The following is a 25,680-nucleotide window of genomic DNA, read 5'->3' as shown; positions in this document are numbered from 1 at the left end:
AGAATCTGGAACAATCTCTGTGTGTAAGGGTCTTACTGGATGCCCATGATCTTCGGGCCCTTAAACGGCACCGCAAACACCAATGCTTACTGTAAGGGAAATCACAGAAATGGCTCAGCAATACTTCCAGAAAACATTGTGGGTGAACATAATCCACCGTGCCAGCCGCCGTTGCCAAATGAAACTCAAAGAAGAAGCCATTTCTAAAGCAGACCAAGAAGCGCAGGCGTTTCTCTGGGTCAGGGGTTCTTTCAAATGGAGTGTGGCAAAGTGGAAACCTGTTTTGTGGTGAGACCAATCACCATTCCAAGTTCTTTATGGAAAACTGGGGCGCTATATCATACTGACTAAAGAGGACAAGGACAACCCGAGTTGTTATCAACACTCAGTTTATAAGCCTGCATCTGTGATGGTATAGGGTTGCATGAGTGCGTGTGGCGTGGGCGGCTTCCACATCTGGACAGGCATCGCCAATACAGTAAGGTATATTCAGATTGGAGAACAACATCTGCTCCCATCCAGGCATCATCACTTTCAGAGAAGATCTTGCATTTCTCAACACGATAATGCCAGACCACATGCGGCGCCAATTACAACATCATGGCTGCGTAGGAAAAGGATCCGGGTATTGAAATGGCCAGCCTGCAGTCATGAAGTTCTTTCACTTCTAGAGCACATTTGGCACATCGTAAAGGGGAAGGTGCAACAAAGAAAGCCCAAGACAGTTGAGCAGTTAGAGAGACAAGAATGGGACAGCATTCCTATTTCTAAACTTGCCTCCTCGATCCCCAGACGTTTTCAGACTGTTGTAAGAAGAAGAGGGGATGCCTCATAGTGGCGAAAATGGTCTTGTCCCCAACTTTTTCGACATTTGTTGACACCATGGAATTTAAAATCAACATTTTTCAGTTTAAACTTTTGACCTGTTCTCTATGTTCTATTCTGAATAAAATATTAAAATTAGGCACCTCCACATAATTACATTCAGTTTTTGCATCCCAACTATTTTGGATTTGGGTTTGTAGTATAAGCACTAGTGTTTATCCATTTAATGGCCAAAAGATGGTGCTATGCCCCTTTCAACATCTTTGGTATTAAGGTATAATACCTTAATGGCACAGAATGAACTCTGTAGATTTTCACATCAATCTTTTTGCCCCGGGCAACTGCCGGCCTGCTCTGCTGCCACTCTAACTGCGACTGAACATACAATATTTGGAATGAATAGAGTGTCCTACAATACTTACTACTCTATTCCTGGTGTCCGTCTTTATTCCCTTGACATGCGTTGCACTCTTCCTCCGCTTATGTCTCCCTCTCACCCAGTTCCAACAGCCACGCTGGGCGGCGAGTGCCAAATAATCTTCTGCATCTTGACTCTGGGAGGAAAACAAACACAAAGTTGAATATCACAGATAGACAGACAGACAGACAGACAGATGGATAGATAGATAGATAGATAGATAGATAGATAGATAGATAGATAGATAGATAGATAGATAGATAGATAGATAGATAGATAGCTGGATGGACGGACACTGGAACCCTGGTTCTTAAAAAAATTGAAAGCTTTGTGTAGACAGAACGAGCAGGTAATTCAATTGTGTGTATACGTGTTTGTTTGAGTGTATGTGTGTGTTTTTTTTTTGCGGTAAAATGTGAAGCCCACAAACCCCACCGACCGAATGCCGCCCTATCGGGATGTGCTCCGACGCCAAAACTGTCGGCACCCCTACTGCACTGTTGCGTGAACTTAAAGGAGGCTACCGTAACAGTTGTCAACATGATCCAATCCAGGTCTTTGGGTTCATGCCAAGCTCAAGAGCACATCGACAGAAGTGAAGAAAAACAGGAAAATATGTTTCTTGCGTAATTCTAAGTAAATCAACCAGATTCCAGGATTCTTTTTTCCTTCTACCAAATGTTTATAATATAGGACTAATGAAATTTACAGGAAAATGTATCTAAATATACTGATTTTTTTTTTTTTTAACTATTTGCACCTCTATTCAGGATACAGTCTCACATCTCTCCAGTTAGTCTGCAGCAGGACTGTGACCCACTTGTTTACAGACAAACTACTTCCACTCACTAGAGGGCGCTGAATGATAAGTGTGAAAAGACTACCAAGACTGTTTTTATGGCACTGCACTACATTACATTATTGAAGACCAAACTTAACACCATCCTGTTCTGGAGTGTGTTCATGTGTAGCTTCAGATCATGACTGTGTGTGTGTGTGTGTGTGTGCGTGTGTGTGTGTACTTGTACATACTACACTGTGAGGACTAAAATACATCATTAACCAACAAATTGAGGACATTTTTGTGAAGTGAGGACATTTTGGCCGGTCCTCACAACTCTCAAGACCTCTTTTTGAGAGTCAAGACTTGGTTTTAGAGTTTAGGGCTGAATTAGGTTATGGTTGAGGTTAGGGTAAGCAATGGGGGTATGCAATCATTTTTGATGGTTGGAGTTAGGCGAAGGGGCTAGGAAAGGCATTATTTCTATGGATGTCCTCACAATTATATAAGTACAAGTTTGTGTGTGTGTGTGTGTGTGTGTGTGTGTGTGTACTTGTACATACTACACCGTGAGGACTAAAATACATCATTAACGAACAAATTGAGGACATTTTTTGTGAAGTGGGGACATTTTGGCCGGTCCTCACAACTCTCAAGACCTCTTTTTGAGAGTCAAGACTTGGTTTTAGAGTTTAGGGCTGAATTAGGTTATGGTTGAGGTTAGGGTAAGCAATGGGGGTATGCAATCATTTTTGATGATTGGAGTTAGGCGAAGGGGCTAGGAAAGGCATTGTGTCTATGGATGTCCTCACAATTATATAAGTACAAGTTTGTGTGTGTGTGTGTGTGTGTGTGTGTGTGTGTACTTGTACATACTACACCGTGAGGACTAAAATACATCATTAACGAACAAATTGAGGACATTTTTTGTGAAGTGGGGACATTTTGGCCGGTCCTCACAACTCTCAAGACCTCTTTTTGAGAGTCAAGACTTGGTTTTAGAGTTTAGGGCTGAATTAGGTTATGGTTGAGGTTAGGGTAAGCAATGGGGGTATGCAATCATTTTTGATGATTGGAGTTAGGCGAAGGGGCTAGGAAAGGCATTGTGTCTATGGATGTCCTCACAATTATATAAGTACAAGTTTGTGTGTGTGTGTGTGTGTGTACTTGTACATACTACATTGTGAGGACTAAAATACATCATTAACGAACAAATTGAGGACATTTTGGCCGGTCCTCACAACTCTCAAGACCTCTTTTTGAGAGTCAAGACTTGGTTTTAGAGTTTAGGGCTCAATTAGGTTATGGTTGAGGTTAGGGTAAGCAATGGGGGTATGCAATCATTTTTGATGATTGGAGTTAGGCGAAGGGGCTAGGAAAGGCATTGTGTCTATGGATGTCCTCACAATTATATAAGTACAAGTTTGCGTGTGTGTGTGTGTGTACTTGTACATACTACACTGTGAGGACTAAAATACATCATTAACGAACAAATTGAGGACATTTTTTGTGAAGTGGGGACATTTTGGCCGGTCCTCACAACTCTCAAGACCTCTTTTTGAGAGTCAAGACTTGGTTTTAGAGTTTAGGGCTGAATTAGGTTATGGTTGAGGTTAGGGTAAGCAATCATTTTTGATGGTTGGAATTAGGTGAAGGGGCTAGGAAATGCATTATGTCTATGGATGTCCTCACAATTATGTAAGTACAAGTGTGTGTGTGTGTGTGTGTGTGTGTGTGTGTGTGTGTGTGTGTGTGTGCTCGTGTGTACATGCATGTACTTGTCATGAAAGTGGGTGAGGATCCAGGAAACACTTGAGAAATGCACACATGGTCTTCAAGTTGACGACAACCCGAAATTCAACACAAAATGGACGTGCATTAAGAGTTCAAAGAGAAACACAACTTGCCCTAAAGTTTAGCAGCCCACCCTTAACCCCTCCGCCCCACCACCCCTCAACCATTACACATTCCTTTAAGCACCCCAGCTGACCTCTGTGCCCTCAGCTACCAACTAACACGGCAGTTAAGTCCAAGGTTGAGCGGACACAACAACGGCAGGGTCACGTGACTCCAGAGCGCGTACTTGGAGCCGCGTAAACACATGTGTTTAGCAACACACTTGCACACTTTCTGTGTAAGAGGTCACCGAGTTGAGAATGACAGCTAACATGATGGAATTTGCTGCAAGTGTTTTGACAGATGCGTCGGATGTTTACGTGTACACAAACACGTCTCCATTACTCCGAGAGCACCACGTTTTGGTGTCCACAACACATAACACACGCACATGAACACACACATGTAAATGGATGCACTAAAATGTGTCTTCATAGCTCCATGAGGACCACATTAGATAACATCTTTAAGTGTTTTTCCACTCCCATGCTAGCGCTATGCTATCCACTGCTATGGTGCAGAGTGCATACCTGTTCACATAACACGCGTCTATATTGTACTATTTATACACACCGGTTAACAAATGTATGAGATCACCAACCAATGTAATGTTTATGTCACAGCTGTCCAAAATAAACAGAATTGGTAATAACCAAATACAAATATATATTTATATTTTTGCTGTAATTGGACTTGAAGTGTTCGAGTCATTTTGCGAGTTCCAAATTATGTCATTTACTGCAGGTCACATGTGTGCTATCCTGTGTATGTGTGTTTACAGTGGTGGATAAGAGGACCTGACAGCTGTAGCATTGTGCAGTGGTCATCACCCAGCAGGGGGGGTGCAGGGGGGTGACACCCATCCCATTGACCACCCTCAGGGAGCCCGGCTCCATTGTTGCAGCCTACCCACGTCGCACATTCCTGGCCTGAACCATGCCGTGTCGTGCCGCCGCACAACAGCGACATGCAACACACATAGCCGGCCGGGCTTGTGCAGCATCGTGCACACACACATACACACACAGACACACAGGCAAACATGTAAAAACACACATGCACGAATGCACATACTGTGTGCCTACCAAGAAAGAACTCCGATTTGAAGAAATATTACAATTTCTAACTTTGGCAGCATTGTGTAATGATAACAGTATGCTTCAATACATTTTCATGTATTTGTATAAGGGTAAAATAGTGACTCTTGAATCTTCAATGATTTTTTGGGTGGTTGAAGATGAAGAGCATATATAATCAATACACATACATACCCATCACGTATTACAGTTTTTGCCCATTGCTTGAACACGTTTTGCAAACTTTGGCTCACTGTGTCAAAACTCAAGCAAACAAGACACAATACAGGGAAATACGCCATTCACATTTAGGTCAAATTGAAACTGATATCAAAACCTAACAATCCTTTGTCAAAATGTCATTGTGATAACAAAATGATACCCACTTGCATCATATAAATACGCTCTCAGATCAGATCACCGCACTAGTTTACTTTATATAAAACACAGCAGTTTTTTTGTTTTCACTTTTTTTACAGAAGGCCCTTTTTCAACCGAAAACTAAATCATTACTTTGCAGTAGATTATTTTCCAGTGGAGTCAATTCTTGTTAAAGTCAGCTACTACTGTAAACACAGGAAAACACAACTGTGCAAGTGGGCTTATGGATCCTGACGTCTGTTGGGGTCTGGTCACAGGATCTCATCATTATCACAAACAATGTCTTCTCTAGCTAAACATCGGAGGAAATATCGCCTTGTGTGACAAATCCATCCCTGGATTGACCTTACTTCAATGTCTCCACAGGCCCGTTCCATTGCCTGCAGAAGAGGCACACGGACGGGCATGTGGTCGGTGGTCATACATGCCATCTCCAAGCAAAAAAAAAAAAAATCTTCTATGGGATTTAGAAATTGTGTAAGGGGGCAAGTACACAACCTCATATTGATCATGGTTGGGGAACCTTTTCTGGACCAGAGCAGCCCGATGGAAACTAACATTATTCCAGACAAAAAAAAAACCTGAACTGCTCCGGTCTATCCTGTAGAGCTTACATCATGAAGTGCATCTAGAAATGTGATTATGTGTTGTGCATTGAAGGGACTCAGTTTGGCATGATGGTGCAGTAGCCCTTGAAGACTTATGGCGGTACACAATGCGATATTTCCCCCACGCTGCCCCCGGGACATGCACAATTGCCCTTTGACCAATTCTATTTCGTCCACGTCGTCTGTTTTGCCTCGTCAATGTAAAATACATTTATGAGGCTGGGCAGCTTCATCCAAGTCCAAGATTCTTTGCAACAAAAAATGCATATTGCGGATGCCTTTCCTCAACGCAGACAACAACATATAGAGAACCGCTCCATCCCACCACACAGCTACCCCTTTAGCTTTCTGAATGTATTTATGTGGTCCATGCTTGCAAAGTTTTCAAAATGGCTTAACTGAGTCCTTTTTTTGTAGCGGGCTGTTGGTGTTCAATTTTCTAAGTAAGTGTTTTCAGGTGTTTCTCTGTATCTTCAATTAAACAATGCGTGTTATATTTTGAAAAGATGTGTTTTCCCAATGATGCCCTGAGATTTCATGTTTGAACTAAGTGTCTTATGTATGAAATAGTGTGAAGGAGCAAGTATGTTACAAGAAGGATCAAGTGTGTTACAGGATGGCAACTAAAGTGTAAAGCTGTACTTTTGTTTAAGGTATCGTGACAACAACTTCAAGTTATGTTGCTTTGGTTTAAGCATGTGTCTATAGTGTTCAAGCATTGGGCAAAAACTGTAAATTACAGGTCCTGACTTGTTTCCTGATTTTATAATGAACAATACCCTACAACCCAAATCAAAACAGATGGATAGCGTTTTTGAAAAATAAAAAATAGTCACATGTAATGATGTGAAGTTAGAACTAAAGTTACACATACACGTATTTTAATAAGACTGATGTGCAACCTGTTTATTAACAAAATAAGTGTAGGAATCAAACAGTGGTTCTCAAACCACTTACACCAAGAACCACCTTAAAAAACAAATAAACGAAAATAGCTTTCCAATGCCCACTGTGAGGGAGCAGTCCAACACTCCCTTTTTCTTCCCAAGCTGGCGTAATTCATCGCAGTTATATCATATGACTAGCTTTCAATGAATTTGTACTACTATTTTGATGTTTCAAAATGTGTTTGTACAACATACATCCGGTTAAAAACCTTACTTACGTCCTTGTGATTTTGTGAGAAGTCATCAATGCCGGCCCAAGTACTGTTCCAATCGAAAGTATGCATAAGCCAAGACCACACGGAATTCCCGAATGTCATTCTTTTTTTGCTAGTTTAAACCAAGGATCCATCGGTTGTTGCTTGGTGAAGGTTTGGCTGGGAAAATATCCCAAGATGCATTTCGTACTTCAAGGAACGAATGGCAGCGGAGGAGCATCTTTCATTTCCGGCAGATTAGGCACGGCATGTGCATTGCTGCTCTCCACCGGCATCACGTTTGTGAGTACGGTATTCCCTCCCCTTTTATGAGCGTAAATAATAGTAAATATCTAACGTGTAAAGTACAACTTTATTAAATCTGGTGGTTTTTTTAACACAGTTTAGTTTAACAACTGCAATTTACAATATTATATATAAACATATTAATATATGTTAAATATGATGTACTATATATTCAAAGGTAATTTTTATAGATGTACCACAATTTCAGAAGAATCTGAAAAAAAACTCACATCGGTGTCTTTCCAGAACTTTTCCCCCCCTAATATAATCCTAAATTGGGCGGCACGGTGGATGACTGGTTAGCACGTCTGCCACCCAGTGCAAAGGACGTGAGATCGAGTTTGGGCTTCGGCCTTCCTGGGTGGAGTTTGCATGTTCTTCCCGTGCCTGTGTGGGTTTTCTCCGGGTTCTCCGGTTTCCTCCCACATTCCAAAGACATGCACAGCAGGTTAATTGAAAACTCTAAATTGTCCCTAGGTGTGAGATTGTGAGTGGTTTTTCGTCTCTGTGTACCCTGGATTGGCTGGCAACTAGTTCAGGGTGTACCCCGACTACTGCCTGAAGCCAGCTGAGATAGGCTCCAGCGCCCCCGCAACCCTTGTGAGGAATAAGCGGTTAAGAAAATGGATGGATGGATAATCCTAAATTGGATAAATCCCATGTATTTCAAATGATACTTCTTTAATATATTACTCATAATTATATAACATCTAGTCACATGGTACACAGTTACGGCAATGCGTCAGAACCAGGAAGCTCGCATTAAGAATAACATCCGGGTATTTCATCCGTTCTTTAATCGACCCTTATGGTTTTTTGCGTACTTTCAATTGGAACAGTACTTGGGCCGCGACTGATGACGTTTAGTGAGATCATAAGGACGTACTTTAAGTATGGACAAGAATGCATGTTGAGAAATGGCCTCTTACGTCCACCATATTGACCAAAATTCAGTATACTAGGCCTAAGCGATCTTTCATTTTATTTCATCATGCACAACAATTTCACAATTTGAATACAGTGTTTCCTCAGTTTTCGTGGGTGATACATTCCATGCCCACCCATGATAGGTGAAGAAGAGGTCATAAAAATAAAAATAAAATTTCAATAACACTAATACTGTCTGTCACCGGTAATGAGCTCTTGCGAAGTTGTGGAAATGAACAGCCTCTTTGAAGTTAATTGCCTTCGGTTGGCCTTAATGTGTGTGCAATGGCCTTAATGTGTAGATACAGAAATAAAATGTCAACATTTTAAACCTATCATGGTACATGTTTTTTGAATGTACCAAATATTCTACATTTTGTTTAACAATGTAATTGAATGTGTTAAATAAAAGAATGAGCTGTTTTTATTCACAAAAATATTCCCAAAAAGGACATTTTAGAGATATCATTTTAATACCATGATACCGTGACACTGATATTATTGTTCACAGTTATCATACCGTCAAAATTTATAATCGGCCCATGCCTAGTTCCCACCCTCTTAAACACTTGTTAACTTAGTAAACGTAATAAGAAAACTAGCTGTACCGTACAGTACATCATTTTTATGAAAAAACAAAAATACAGTAAATCCATGGGGTGGGGCGATAATCTCTGAAAAACCCACGAAATATTGAGCTACAACTCGATGTACACCCCGCAATGTATGCGTTATGGAGCCAAATAAAAATATGTGATAGAGTGAATCCGCAATAAGTGAACCACGTCACCCAAATTCACATGCACATCTCTACACAAGTCAACTTTAAATATCAAAACAATTGCCACAGTATTTTTGATTTTATGGGCATTCAATTATTATTATTTACATACTTTTCTGTTTTATGTGTTGTCACCTTGGCAACGCGTTGGCATTCCAGTAATAGTAGCATCTAAACTCAGACAGTTTTAGAGCTTCAGCACAAACAACAGAACCGCGACCTTTCCCATCATCTAATCGCACAAGCACTCATCACAAAAGCTTGACCAGGAACTTTGCTTCCAAAATGGCTTCGTTGGCTGCGTACGTACGTTCGCTGGAAGCGCTGCTAACTTCCCCTAATCAGGAAGGCTGAAAGCAGCATTGAACCGCCACTTTCCGCCTGGGTGTCTTTGGTTTCTGTCCTGGATGAAAGAGCTTCCACATTCCTTTCCAGCAGGGTCAGAGGTCATCCTCTGCACTGCACCGCGTGCCCGCCCGCCACAGCTCCCGCATGCTGAGTGACTGCTATTAACCCCACTGATGCCGACCTTCGCCATATGCATGTGAGGAAGGGAGTGAAATGTTTATCGGATGCTTTATAATGTTGATGATGGTGCAAACAACTGTAGCGGATGAAGCCTGGTTGACGCGGGCAAAGCCACATCGGCCAAAGAATGGTTGGCTCAGTGGGGCGGCAGGCGCTGCTTCACTAAACTTTACGAACAGCCTAAATATAGAGGCTGAGTTCACCGTGTGGAGTTTAGGTGACAACAACCGCTCTTATTAGGAGGGGGTAGTCAGGCAAGGGGGGTGACGGAGGGGTTGGTGGTGGTAGAGCAGCAGAGAGCAGGGGGTGGGGGTTGTGTATTACTTTGAGGATGTGAACATGCTCCACAAACATGTATCTTAAGCGCATTCACTCAGTTCAACATGTAACTGTCCGAAGTTTTGTCCAAATTTACTTTGGTTGAACAGTGTACTTCAATTGTTTTAATGTTTTTGAAAAATCTATTCTTTTATTGCTCACATTAGCTTAGCTTCTTCTGTTTCTTCGTTTATTGCCAAACTTTCTTCTTTGTATTATCCAGCAGTCTAGATACCCTGTGGCAGCATGCTGCCTCTCACAGTTCAGTCTTGGTACTACACCAGACATCTGGCTCGGCGAGAGACCAACGGCCACCGGCCCGCAGGGTCCACATACCTGGTCCTGGTCCGGTCGAGAACGACGCCGGGACGCATACATTTCCGGGTTTGGAAACGAGCGAGATTTTTGCGCCGCCAAACCAAACAAATATAGTTTATGAAGTATTGGCGCAAGCTAGACAATCAGCGCACGGCTGAGGGAGGTGTCGGTGGTGGTCTTCCCCCAACTAATGGAATCATGCTGGAATGTACACGGCTTCACCATCGTTAAGGGATATAGACATTGTCATTTGGATATACTACTGGTGACCACGGTTAAAATAGCAAAAGATTGTGGCCAACATGTAGCGAGCATTACAGACCATGTTGGGTACATTCAAATGAGTCATTTGAATCAAATTATTCTCTTTGTTCATGTCATGTCCTCTTCCAAATTTGAGTTCAACGTGGGTTCAAACTTCGAGCTTATCGTGCGGCAGGCTTTACGTCCTAGAAAAACAACTGCATCAATTATTTTGAATGTATATATTTACTGTTGTTGCAAAGAACTTAGATTCCCATTTTGTTTTGTTTTTTTGTAATATTAACTAAGTAATTGTAAAATGTTAAACCTGTATTTTTACTATTCCTCTCTGGCTCATATAAAATAAATTTTATTTTATTTTTTATTTTTCAAGTTTTACATATTGAAAGGTAATTGATTTTTTAAAATATTTTACTATTAAATAAACAACCACTACCACTACCACCCAAATAAATTAATAAATCAAATTTAACAAATAAAAAATTATAATAATAAAAGAGAGAGAGAGAGAGAGAGTAGAAAAGTACCTGACAAACATTTTTTTGTAGTTAATGATGATGTAAGTCGAGTCTAAATCAATTAGTTGATGACATCCTTGATAGTTTTTTCAGCATAGTACAAGCGGTCCTCAATCTTTTTTGCACCACAGACCAAATTAATGTACAGCTGTGCTTGAAACTTTACATTACTTTTGGGGTATGTAAACTTATGAGCACAATTGTAAATGTACAAAAACTAAACGCTGCTTAATAACACAAAAATGCTATGAATCGTCACGAAAATTCACATGCACCTCTTTACTTATGTCAACTTCAATCTCTGAAAATATCAAAACAATTGCCACAGTATTTTGGATTTTATGGGCATTCAACCTTTTAGTCACCATACAGTATCCTCATAAGTTTACATATAGGATATGTAAACTTTTAAGCACAACTATGAAGAGATATTTTCACGGACATAGAAAACAAATACAAATAAATGATTACAAATACAACTCAATACTACGCTAAATATATTTGTTGTAAATAGCGGAAGCCCAGCGCATGTTTCTTTTCAACAAGTTGTGTGAGCCTTTGTTCCACAGCATTATATGTTGTTAAGACATGAGAGGGTAGGCAGACCGAAAAAAACAAACAAAAACAAAACAAAACAGAAAACAAGCATTTTTTTGCTTTACTGTTTTGTTTAGATTTTGCTTGTGTTTTTATTGATTTGAGGATAGACTTGCATATTTAGCAAGTGACCGTGCTATCAGTCTCATTTTTGTTAAAACAATCTAACACACTTGTAGCATACTGCGGCAAATGCTACGACACAATGTCATAAAGCAACACAAGTGCTGTGATGTGGTACGTCTTGTATCAAACAACAGTTATGATAAATATGTTCTCGATATCACAAAACATCAGCACTACTAGCGTTTAAATGATCAGCTCATCAGCAAGATCTGCAGAAGCCAGATTATGATCCTGTTCGTCGAATCAGGTGTGTTGGCAGGACAGTGGATCTCGAGGACTGTCACAGAGCGTTGTAGTCCGGAAGATGATTAGTGATTAGGTAATAGTAGTAATTAGGTTTAAACGTCAATAAGGATTTGTACAGTTGGCTCGTCAATTAGTCAGTTTTCACTGAAAAGCAACATTATGGTTCGATAAAATTGTGAACATGGGATTTTTTTCCTTCCCATTTTCGTCTTCTGTGCTACAACAAATCTGCTAGCTCTGCCCTCAAAAGCAAATGGAAGTCCAATATAAAACAAACTAACAAAAGAGAGACTAACAAAAACACTTCAAGAGTTTTGACCCTTTGTTAAAATATCTATTCTCACAGTTAAAGTGTTCCAAAACTTCTCACCACCCACCCCAGAATTGAAAATGGTACAGTCCAGTTTGCCAATTACCAACATTATAAATAATTCTCTTGGCCAGTAAGTATCCATCCAACAATCCATTGTCTGAGCCGCTTATTCCTCACAAGGGTCGCGGGGAACTGCAGCCTATCCCAGCTTGCTCCAGGCAGCAGGCAGGGTACTTCGTGAACCAGTTGCCAGCCAATACAGGGCACACACAGACAATCAACCAGTTGCCAGTAAGTAGTTGCTAGCTAATATATGTAAACGCAAACAAGTTGGCAATTCACCGTTTGCGCTATTGCTGATTTTGAATCATGTGGAAACCTGCCCCACCTGATCCAGTCTTATGAATTTGGACACAGGCGTGGAAAACAGGCTGGATAGGGGTACTCGAGGACCAAGATTGAGAACCACTGCTCTAGTATTATGTAAACCTATGAGCACACTGTATTGTGAGAAAAAGTTTGAATGCACATACAATCCAAAATACTGTGGCAATTATTTTGATATTTTCAGAGATTGAAGTTGACATGAGTAGAGATGCATGTGAATTTTGGTGACGATTCATAGCATTTTTTTGTGTCGTTAAGCTACGTTTATCTTTTGTACATTTGCAATTATGCTCATAAATTTACATACCCCAAAGGTAAGTAAACTTTCAGGCACAACTGCATGTCAGCATCCATGAACCAGGAAGTAGCTGCTATACACTGCACTCACATTATTTTCCCCAACAAAGTGCCTATTTACTACATTACTAATGCATCCAACATGGTAACCCGGTGGGTAGTAGGTGATGTCTGGTCGGTGCTGGATTTCACTTTTCTTTCTTTTCTTTGATCCTTCCTCGGGTCTCCTGACAACTGAACGACTCTAGCGGGATTCTGAAATATTCGGTTTGGGTGAACGGTATGGGATTTTTAAGAGGTTTTAGGTGAATTAATGAGCACACACTCCCACGCACGCACATATGCACACACAGACCCGCACACGTACATACAAAAAAGAGAGCAATGATGATATGTCAAATCGGTAAGATTACCGAATAAACAATACTGAGCTTTCTCAAAAAACAAAAAAAACTAAAGCATCCAACAGTCACATTACTTACAAACATCGTGTTTTAAATACCTTCATATAGTAATAAAAAAAAAAATGTATTTAGAAGACAGTTTTAGCTTTGGAACACCTGTATTGTGTCTTTATGAGGGGACATTGCCACCTACTGACTTGGCAAACATTAGAGTGCTTTGGGACATTTTTGCAGCTACACCAACATTTGTATGCACAACTTTACAAAAATCACAAAAATGTAGCCTTAGTGAGTTTGGATTAAATGAAAAATATATGCACATAGACTAAAGGGCTTAGTGTGAAGCTGAAGCATGTAAATAATAGCGGAAATGGGATAAAGCATAAAAAGGAGGGAAAAGAGGAGTTGCGTGCAGCGGTGGAGTCAAGGGTCTTTGCAGCAGTCAAATAAGTCTAGTGTGACAGGCGAGAGGTCAGGCTTTAGTGAACCCATTGAAAAGGAGCAGCCACCTAGGAGGGGGAAGGAGGTCCGCCATTGGCAGTGATCCTTTGACCTACAGGAAGGCTGTCTTTTTACGACCGCACATTGCACCGCACACACATAAGAAGAACCCAAGAATATAAATGTAAATATTTCAATCCATTTTGCCCTTTTCATCCGCAGAGAAACTGCAAATTGGGTCATTTATTCCAAAAGGAAGCAGACAACAAAAAGTGTATTAAAAGAAAAACGGAAAAACAGATTACAAAGCAATAAGCGTGAAGCTGTCATATGTAAGTGTTGTGCATTTTAACGTTAAACTTAGTTTTACTATTACCAGCGAGTGGTATATTTTTATACGAGTATGACCAATAAGAATGTTAAAAAATGGATCATCATATGCACAGGGTTGAACAGTTTTGTTTTGATACAATACTGCACAGTACTGATACCACTAGTACTTTTAATACATAAAATTTGCCAAAAATAATGTCAGATCGTTTTAAAGAAATACCTGTAAATCCCAATATAGAATTTCCCTTAAAATTACATGAAATTAATGGCAATATTCTATTCTTATAATTTCTCATTTCTAATTCCTAATCGTAAAACGGCTACAAGAGGTAACAATACTGTTATTGGCCACCGTCGCAAGTACCGATTCTTAATTCCTAATACTTAGACCTGGTATTGATACTCGCTCATTCGTAGTTACAATTGCATGATAGTTACTTTGACTTAAAACATTGACTATCAGAGGTGGGTAGAGTAGCCAAAAATTGTACTCAAGTAAGAGTAGCTTTACATCAAAATAATATTAGCCAAGTAAAAGTAAAAAGTAGCCATCAAAAAATCACTCAGGTACAAGTAAAAAAGTATTCGCTGAAGAGAATACTCAAGTACTGAGTAACTGCTGGAACATGAAGTCTGATTTATTTTTAAAAACAATGTCATCAGAAAGACAAAAACATAAAATTATCTGCAAATGCTGGCATCTTCAAATCATAAAAAAAAAATTTAAAATAACTTTTTGAACTCGATTAACAGTGCGTGTGTGAAGTGCCTTGCCCAAGAACATAACGACACTTGGGGAGAGCGGGTTTAAACAGCCGACCTTCTGGTTTCTGAACGATCGTCTCTACACCCTGAGCCACGGCCGCCACGATATTTATATAAGCAACGTGTCGGCGGAAATGCTTCCAGACATCCAGTCAAGCGGAGCGCTTGCGTGAAAAGATGGTCAATCGGGTAACGACTCGAGTGTAGAGTGTGGAGTAAGAGTAGCGTTTCTTCTTCCCACGTCGACTCAAGTAAAAGTAAAAAGTATTGTGTGGTAAAACTACCAAAAGTTACTCAGGTAAATGTAACGGTGTAAATGTAGCTCGTTACTGCCTACCTCTGTTGACTGTACAAATGTTTTAGTAATGGCAAGAGTTTTACCCTGGAATAGATTATTTCCATTTTTTTGATTGGAAAAATTCGACCATAACCTGAAAATGATGTCGATAATCTCCCAAATGTTTCAAGTTTTTTCCTTTCTGTAAGAACTCCTGCTATACTTTCATGCTGATTTTAGAGACAAACGATACAGTGGCATTGCATTAAAAGTTGAATTATCAAGAATTACAGTAATTAATACTAAGTCGACATGTACATAAAAACCACATTTAACTACACTCTATAACAATATTACACTTCTGTTCATTGAATTGCAGATGTTAAAGTGAGGAAGTCAGCAGTGCACAGAGGTCTCTGTATTCAAGCCAACAATGTAGCCCCCTCCTCAGCCAGGTTTCACTTCCTCTCCCACTTACATCCTCTGACCCCCGGTGGCGCTCAGCACATGCAGGGTGGCGACCAAGAGGAAGAGTGTGCGGTTGTTCCTTGCCAAACTCTTAATAGCCTTCCTACCGGTCGGCATGGGATGTGGCCACTAAAACCGTTCTGGCTAAAGTTAGTCCACCACGCTGTGGTCTGACTGAGAGGGGGCGTGGCAAACCGTCACAGCGGGACACTTCCGCCACTGGCCGCCAGCCGCTTCCTGACGTCAGCCCGCTGCTGTGACCCAAAATGAACTGACGTTGCTTTTGCACCGATGATAATAATTGACTCAACTTCAAGTTGATTTAACCCACTATGTCAACACTGCAGGTCCAGGAACATACAAATAAGTTACAAACTTTTTTCTTGCAAAGGTTTAGCAAGAAAGGGGGGAGAAAAAGCCCATATTTTAAGTTTAAGTTTAGCAGATAAATCTTTTAAAACAATTACGGTAGCTGAATGAATACCTTGCAAAAAAACATTTAATACATTTAAATCACCTTATTACCCTTTAACACATTACAAACCCTGAAATATGTGCACTAAGACAAATAAACAAAAATAATAAATAATTTAGAATAGTTTTCCTTTTTTTGTCAAAATGTCAAAATTATATAAAAATTACGTAATTGTTGTTGCATGATCATTGACCTTGTTTACATTTACTTATGTAATGAAAAGTAAAATGAATTTGATTTGGGGAAAACATACAAATACAATGGTACATTATTATATAATACAATAAAATAAATAAAATGTCAACACACTCTTATTCAAATCCTGAGATTTTGTGATAATAATACAAAAAATAAGACCAAGATAAATAGTTTCATATTTTTTCATAATCAATTTAATTATAATTGAAATCGTTCAGACAGGACAAGTAAAATTATATATCTGATAAATGTGGTTGCATAAGTGTGCCCTTTTATAACAAATGGCAAATTAACCAAATCACTTCAAACTAATATTAAACATGCCACCATTTTAACTGCCACCCCAAATAAAGTTCAACTGCTCTAGTAAGCCTTCGCTTACATTTTTGTTATATTTTACAACAAAAGTCATGGTGCGCAGAGAGGTTCCATAGCATTGGGGCGTTGTCACTGTTCAAAACTATCAGTCAGAAGAAGAGTATGGATGAATTTCAAAGGCAATAAATATAGCATCCAGTGGAGAAAATATGGCACAATGATGACATCACCAGGAACTGGATGCCCTCCAAAACTGACAGCAAGATACAAAAAAAAAGTAGCTGTAAGAATGTCTGGCTGTTTTTTTAGTTTAGTTTGTTTAATTCATTTTATTCTAAACATGTATATATATATATTAAAAAAACAAAAACAGTCTGGTTATAAAAGTCCAAAATACACAAAACATACAAAACAACAAACAAACATTAAAGCAACGCAAGCAACATAAGAAATGTTCGCAGTGTTTCACAATCACCCAATCATAAGCTGCGCATTTACGCATACATGTTGGAAAAAGAGTAGGAAGAAGTATAAACTTATCAGGTCCTACCCCTTTAATATCCGTTACACAATAAATAGTAGGTATGTATAGTAAACAAAAAAAACTGCTAATATACAGCTAATGTATCTTGATTGCCAATAACAAAGGTTATTAGAGTAATTATTAATAGTGAATATATTGAACAGTGTACAGTACCTTATGCATATATTATAATACTTTTACATATGCATATATATATTTTACCAATAATAATAATAATAATAACAACGATAATAACGATAAAAACAACAACAACAACCAATGTTACTTTTTATTGACAAGCACATTCTCTTCCCTATACTTTTCAAAAATGTTGATTTTGTTGATTTTGATTTCCTTTTAACTGGTCTATGTTTGTACAATGTTGTAAATCAGTACTCAGCCTCCACTCCACATACAGATGTACAAAAATGCTTCAATGTTGTTCTTGAATACTTTGTCTTTAAATGATGTATTCCCCTCAAACCGTAGTCTCCCTGTCTCTCTGAAAACATATTTTCAATATTGCCCGGCAGTAAATTATTTCTAGCCTTATACACCAATTGTACAGTATTGAATACCACAAGATCAAAGAATTTTACAGTTTTAGATTGTAGAAACAGTGTATTGGTGTGGTGGAAATAGCCTACATTATGGACTGCTCTTCTAGCTCAGAAACAGAGGTTGTAATGATATCTTGTAGGTGTTTCCCCAAACTTCTGAACAATAATCCAAATATGGTCAAACGAGAGAGCAGTACAGAACGTGTAATGATTTCTGGTTGAGAAAATGTTTGACTTTTGTCAGAATGGGGACGCTTTTAGAAAGTTTGGATCCAATATATTTAATGTGTGGTTTCCAGCAGATTTTATCATCAACAATTACCCCCAGGAATTTTATCTCATTTACCTCTTTCGATTTCTACACCTTCAATTTGCAATCTTGCGCAGTTCCCTATTTTATCACTACCAAACACAACAAATTTCGTTTAAATTTATTGAGCACTTATTTTTATCAAGCCATGTTTTTACTTTCTTAAATTCGGAAGTATCCAAAATAAGCTGCATTTTCTCACCAGAAACCAGAATAGTTGTGTCATCTGCAAATAACACAAACTTCAGTTAATGAGACAAATTGCATAAATCATTAATATACAACATAAACAGTTTTTTAGGCCCCAACACTGACCCCTGGGGTACACGACATATCATGTCCAAACATTTTGATTTAAATTCCCCCAACTCTACAAACTGTTGTCTTTCTTGTAAATAACTGCTGATCCAATTCAAGGCTGTATCCCTAATACCGTAACGCTCCAATTTACTAATCAATATGTCATTGTTTATAGTATCAAATGCTTTTTGTAAATCGACAAACAGTCCTGTTGTAAGTTTCTTTTTATCTATGGAATCAGTAATTTCTTCGCTAAATTCTGTTAAAGCTAGTGCAGTTGACCGCTTTGTTCTAAATCCATACTGATTATCAGAAAGTATTTTATGCTTTTCTATGAATTCATCTAATCTTTTATTGAAACATTTTTCAAGAATTTTGGAGAATTTAGTAGAAGGGAGACAGATTTCCGAACTTGTATTTGTCCCAAGCTTTGTGGATTGGAATCATTTTTTCATTTTTCATTTTATTCGGTTTAGTACAAGTGACAACAATCTCCTGTCTTCTTCATGTGTTTGGGCTAAGGTGTAGCATGGTAAGATAGAAGACAATCTTTCAAAGAAAACAAACAAACATTTGATCTCTGTTAAACATGTGGGAAAATGTGTTATGGTTCGATGAAACCATGGCTGACTTTTTGGATCATAATTCCAAAGGAAATGTTTCGTGCAAACAAATACAATATTGTTTTAGTTTTAAAAAAAAATCACACTTAAGTTTGAACTATTTCATGTTCTTCAATTAGCAATTAGTTGGTGGATAAAGTTTTGAAATGATTTATCTTGGTCCCTTTTTTTTATATGACAAAAACCTGGCATTTGAACACGGGTATGTAGACTTTTTTACACTCACTGACTACATCGCATAAATTATGTTCACAAAAATAAAATAAAAATATGGCAATATGGATAACTACAATAATATTTTTGCTCTTTTGTTATTCATACCTATATAGTGCCGTTTATATGACATGCTGCATAATCAATTTTTAAAAGTCAGGTGTAACATACAAAACCAACCTTGTGCACGAGACACATCGTATGAACTAAATGTTGACACATGGGAAGTACAGTATGGTTTGTGTTTGTGAGTGTGTGTGTGTGCGTGTGTGTGTGTGTGTGTGTGTGTGTGTGTGTGTGTAAGGGGGAATTCTGGGGAAAGCCCTGGTAGGGAGTCCCGGCCATGACACGGAGCGCCGCAGCAGCCGGAGATGTGGGCACGGTGCCAGCGGGCGTCACGCCAGTCGCACGACCCTCCTGCACCACCGCCCCCAAACCCTCCTTGTCATGTGTGAAGAGTAAAACATGCACACTTTCACCACTGCTGTGCTCCTCACTGGCCATTTAACTTTTAAACCCCACCCAGTGTGGAATCCAAAAGTCCCCTTTTCGCAGGGTTTACAGAGAAAAAAAACCCGGCCCATTTATATAGGATACTTATCGGTAGAAATACAGTACTCGCTAGCTGTCTGAAGTGATTAGTTACAATTTCTCCTTCAGCAACAATGCTGAATTAAAATTCAATATATTGGAGATACGCACTCTTAATATTGATTGGTATTGATTGGTAAACTTGTATGCATTCTAAGAAGACAAAAAATTGATTACTTCACCTAATTAGCGAAAAATAAATGTAGTACAAAATATACTTGGGGGATAACAAATAAAGCCTTGAACAAAGGCAAGATAAAGCCAATCTCTCCAAATTAGTTTATTAAGGACCATTTGGTATTTCATGACAAAGAGGAAATTGGAAACAAATTCAATGACTACTTTGTGAATATTGCCCCAAGATTATCACAAAATATCCCAAATGATAAAATTGATTATGGAATCATACCAAGCAATGTAACAGTATTTTTCTTAAGGCCATAGAAACTAGTGAAATCTTGAACATAGTTCAAAACTTTTTGCTAGTAAAAAAATAAAATACTAGTGAAATCTTGAACATAGTTCAAAACTTTTTGCTAGTAAAAAAATAAAATAATCAAATGATTACACTGACATGAATATGTCACTGATAAAGCAAATCATAGACGTGATTATAGAGTCTTTCACGTCCATTTGAAACTTGTCATTTATAATAGTAATTTTCCCAGAACAAATGAAAATAGCTAAAGTAGTCCCTCTCTTCAAAAAAGTAAATAAGAAAGATTTTTTTTTAAATTATAGACCGATATCTCTACTCTCACAGCTTTCTAAAATATTGGAAAACATTGTATGCGACCAGGTTAAATAAACTTTAGAATTGATGGAGTTTAACTGCATGGAATTTTCCTAATTTACCTGCAAATCAAATTTAAAAAAGGAGAGTACAAATTAATAGAAACAAATATTTTTTTCCAAACCTAAATATAGAACAAAACAAAAAGAACAATGTATACTGAAGGTGTCAGTTTGTGGAACAATCTGTATTATAAAACTAAATAATCTCAGTCTATTTGTATATTTTTTTAAATGTATAAAAGCAAAATGATTGGAAATATACAGTATATATAGTACAAGGTCATGAATTATTTTGTGTAATTGTTACATTGAAAGCATCTTGACTGTTTGCTCATTTTGTGTTGATCCTTTTTTTTTCATCAGGGGCAGATATAATAAGTTTTATTTCTTTTTGTCCCATTTCATTTCTTTTTTTTTTTTAAGAATGAAATGAAATTAAAATTTTGAATTGAATTGAACCATATCACTCGTCCAGGTAGTTCTAGCTACTCATTATACGATTATTAATAAATGTAGTCATGTTTGTTAGGAGACCTAGCAGTAATTGCTTTAGGTGAAATTGGCCATTATAATTACAGTAACAGACAGCAATGTTGTTGAAGTTTGACATCCACTACCACCATTGGCAATATTCATGCACATAAAAGTCAGATTTAAATTTGCCAGAAAACATTTAGTAAGAAAGAAAGGAAAAAAAAACCCTCAATGTTCTGGAATTAGATTTATTTAAACAATGTCAACTTGTATGAGAATGATGGGAAAAGAAAAGAAGCCCTCATGACGCAAAACATACCACATCATGTATCAAACGGGGTGGCGGCAAGGTTATAACATGGGCATGTATAATTTCCTGATGTTGGTGTGATTGACTGTTGACAGAACTAACAAGATTAATTCTGAGGCGTATAGGACTATAGTTTCACATTTTTTTCCACATACATTTATCCAAATGCTACAAAACCGATAGTAATGATGGATAATAGCCCAAAACATAATGTGAAAGTAACTTGAGATTTTTTGAAAGCAAATCATGGATTATTCGTCAGCAGCCAAGTAAGTAGACATATTTCACGTCAATAGAATAACAAGGAAACTATCTGTTCTTTTATGCACTGTGATTATGGGTCTTTTTTAATCATCATCTGACATGCTCTTTTCCAACTTAAGAAATGATGTTGCCATGCCATTCACTGTGTATCTCAATTGATATTTTGTTGAACTTGTTGAGAAAGAGTCGCTTAACTGTTTTAAGAGAGTAAAACTGATGTTTGTAAAAAGTGCAGGTATGTGTTGTTAATACATGTAATTTGAATTCATATAACAAAATGGATTTATAGAAGTTTGGAAAAGATTATTACCAAACTTTTAAAATAATTTATTGGTGTATGAAATTATATGAATGAAATGCTAAATTCCTTGCTTTGTTCCAAATCTCTACCTCATATACTCAATAGTGTGCCTACATTTCTAAACAAATAAATAAATACATGTAATAAAATTGCATAAAATAGTCTTTATGTTGGAAAAAAACTGATTTATCAAAATAAACAATCAAACGGATATAGATTTTATAACTATTTCCACAAAGCTTAACAAATGTGACACATTTTCTGTGCCATGTCCAAATTCCAGTTATAGTTTAGTGAATTTCCTCAAAATGCCTTCCGCACACAGGTTTGACAGTTTTTTTAGCACATTTAAATGCACACAATACTTTTTTCTCGCTAATCTTTACCCCAATAAAAAAAAAAGTTTTAATTTAAATGTAAACCTTAAACATAGTTTGCTTTTAAACATCTTGTTAAAATGTAAGCTAAATTTCACCTATTTTATTATACTACAAAATGAATGTTAGCTATTTTTGGAATAGTTTCAAATGATAATGTACTGCTTGATCACCTGTGTAAAAACTGAGTGAAACTGATTCCTGTGTGGATTGAGTGGCATTTTGCATCGAGCTGCTGCAATTCACTTTTGTTTAGCCGGGCTGTTGCAGTCTGTGTGTGCGCGTGCGTGCGTGTGTGTGTGTGTTTCACATGGGGTCAGCAACAAACAATCTCCAAGTTTGCCAATGTCAGCGTCGCTTAAAACAACAGGCATTGTTAAAGCAGCTTTGCTTTACACAAATCTACAGGTTACAACACAAACCCCCGCAGCCCTCTTTTATATTCTTTTTCTCTGTTATTCAACTTTTATTTTGCTACTAACTTTCTTCTGACTGATGAACGCTACTGAACTCTCTCCATTTGTGTTTTTCAGCGTATAACCTATTTTTGTTTGCGTGTGTGTGTGCTAAATAGTTGGCATGATTTCAGATATTTTTTACGCCATTGTAAATGGGAAGAATATTGCGACGAGGTCGACTAGTCACTGTTGTCGTCAGTCCAGTGCTGAAGCTTGTATTCAAATGCTGAAAAAAAGATGAGCCGTGGTCAATAAACAACCTCTGTTGAGACAATGAACAGTTACTCTGTCGTAACCACACCAAAATGAAAAACAGCAACATTCAACAAGTCGGCTTAACTGTCTGCCTTCTGAATCCATACACGCACGCACACACGCTCCTCAATTTGCTCATCCAATCACATAAAAAAAAAACTTCCGAATTATAGATGGTCGCAGTGGACAAGACATATTTGCATGTCTAAACCAATAAAACGCATCATTTGGATGATGTCAACACTTCTGGTTCACGATTGGATCACGTTACAGCCATATTATCCTGGCGTCCACTATAACAACTAAAAACATGACCACCCCCCCACCCAAAAAAAAAAAAGAAAAATTCCATGTTGTTCTTATGTGGGAAAACAGCCAAAATCAGCACACACAAAAAAAGAACCACATTTTGCCCAGCAGATAAAATGCAGGTCTGAAGGGGCTACGACACCTTGATAGCCTGGCAGACAATCTGGATTATAAAACACAATTCACCCGATTGCAGGGTTGCTTATGATGCAGTTTTAGTATAATAATAAAGAAATCAGGAGAAAATGCTTTGCAATAATCAGGGACCCTGAACATATTAAAAGAGCATCAGATTCAAGTGTGTAACTGCACATTTACGTATCAAACATTTTTGCTGTACGGGCCATAAAGAAAGCGAAGCGTACAAAAAAAAAAAAATTTTTGTTTTAATTTTTTTTTTTTGCAGAGATTGGGCTAGGTCTTGAAAAGTTGTGTCGATCAACACGAGATGGTTGATGGTGAGAAGTTTGAGAACTGCGCCAAATCAGCTGATCATGTTATCCTGTAAGTCTATAAATTCATCCCGCGAGGTGGATGGGTATAGTAAAAAAAAAAAAAAAAAGGTCAGGTGCTCTTTTGAGAACCAGACCAAAATTGTTGTGTGGCTCTGGCAATAATCTAAAATCACTGACAATGACAGCTCATGCACATAATTTACAAAGAACAGTAACGACAAAAGCAGCAACTCAGCTGCTACGAATCACAGAACAAACAGGTTATTTTAGGCCAAATCCCCGACATGGGTGAAATGCAAAAGAAAACACCAATGCTTATGAGTCAATGTTGTGAATGCCAAAACAGAGCTTGGTCAAAGGTAGCCACTTGTAGAATAACATTCTTGCATAAACAGGGCCTTGAAAAATGGGCAATGAGAAGCCTGCATTCCTTGCATTTCTTTGGAACGTGGTCATGTGTGAATTGGAGGCTTCGGGCACCTAAGGGAGACTGACAGCAGTGTGACGGCTAGTAAGGAGGGCGGAAGATGAGCAGGGACGCAATGACACAACAAGGAGAAAGAAATATGTGCATGACAACATTCTCAAATGAGTCATATCAAGAAATAACTGATGATGTAGTGGCGGTGCGGGCAGCATGGGTTCGGTTCCCATGCAGTGACGTGTGAATGTGTCTCTATAAGTGCCCTACGACTGGCCAGTGATGAAACGCTAAAGAAAATGGAAGAAAGGAAAAAAATAAAAATAAAAAATTAAATGGATGAATGGATGGAAATAATCATATTTTAAAAAGCAAAAACAAAGACAAGCGGGTCAAAATAGGAGTAGTCATAACTACTAGAAACTACTGAGGTTTTTTTTCACAGATGGATCCTCTTTTATGAAACAAGTCATCTAGTTAAGAATTCATAGCTGTACTTGTGTAAATGCTGCACTTTGTTGAAAGTTGGGGCGGAATTTTCCATCAAAGTAAAGCTACAAAATTGTTTGCATGTGCTTTCAATTACACATCGCAATAGGCCAAAATTGCAATCGGCAGGTTAGACTTGACGAGAAGATTGGAGTGGAGTTAACATGGCAGTCAGTACGGGCAACGTTCCGTCATGTGACTGAAGTGGAATTTACAACTGACGCCATACTGGGGAAACCAAAAAAAACATTATCAATAAAAACAAAAAATTATATTATTAGCAAAAATTTTTTTTTTAAATACAGCTGCCGTCATATTATTAACGGAGTATTAGGAACATGATACAGACAATACTGCACAGTCCCTTAAGATCTGATCTGCACAAACCCATGATGGGAAAGTTGTAAATGTAATACATTGTGTCACTTGTTAGTCCATCCATCCATCCATTTTCTTGACCGCTTTTCCTCACAAGGGTCGCGGGGGTGCTGGAGCCTATCCCAGCTGGCTTCGGGCAGTAGGCAGGGTACACCCTGAACTGGTTGCCAGCCAATCACAGGGCACACAGAGACAAACAATCATACTCACAATCACACCTATGGACAATTTGGAGTGTCCAATCAACCTGCCATGCATGTTTTTGGAATGTGGGAGGAAACCGGAGTACCCGGAGAAAACCCACGCAAGCACGGGGAGAACATGCAAACTCCACCCAGGAAGGCCGAAGCCCGGACTCGATCTCACGTCCTCAGCACTGGGAGGCGGACGTGCTAACCTCACTTGTTAGTGCACAATTAATTAGTTTGAGTATAATATTACCCATCCATCAGTTTTCTATAGCACCTGTAGAGACAAACAACCATTCACACTCACTTTCATTGGCAATTCAATTGACTAAAATGCATATTTTCGTAGTATGGA

General features: G+C 38.3%; 1 protein-coding gene across 1 annotated transcript in view; it reads right to left on the bottom strand.

Annotated features, from left to right (window-relative positions):
• plagl2 (pleiomorphic adenoma gene-like 2) overlaps window positions 1-25,680 on the bottom strand; it is a 61,350-nt gene that overhangs the window by 11,087 nt on the left and 24,583 nt on the right. Inside the window, exon 2 of the mRNA XM_077576018.1 lies at window positions 1,248-1,379. The gene's annotated coding sequence lies outside the window, so the exon portion shown is untranslated. The remainder of the gene's footprint in view (window positions 1-1,247; window positions 1,380-25,680) is intronic.

This window comes from Vanacampus margaritifer, chromosome 1 (genome assembly GCF_051991255.1).
Source record: "Vanacampus margaritifer isolate UIUO_Vmar chromosome 1, RoL_Vmar_1.0, whole genome shotgun sequence".
Classification (NCBI taxonomy): Eukaryota; Metazoa; Chordata; class Actinopteri; order Syngnathiformes; family Syngnathidae; genus Vanacampus; species Vanacampus margaritifer.
The sequence above is the reverse complement of the archived record's forward strand: the minus strand, read 5'-3'. Positions and strand labels throughout refer to the sequence as shown.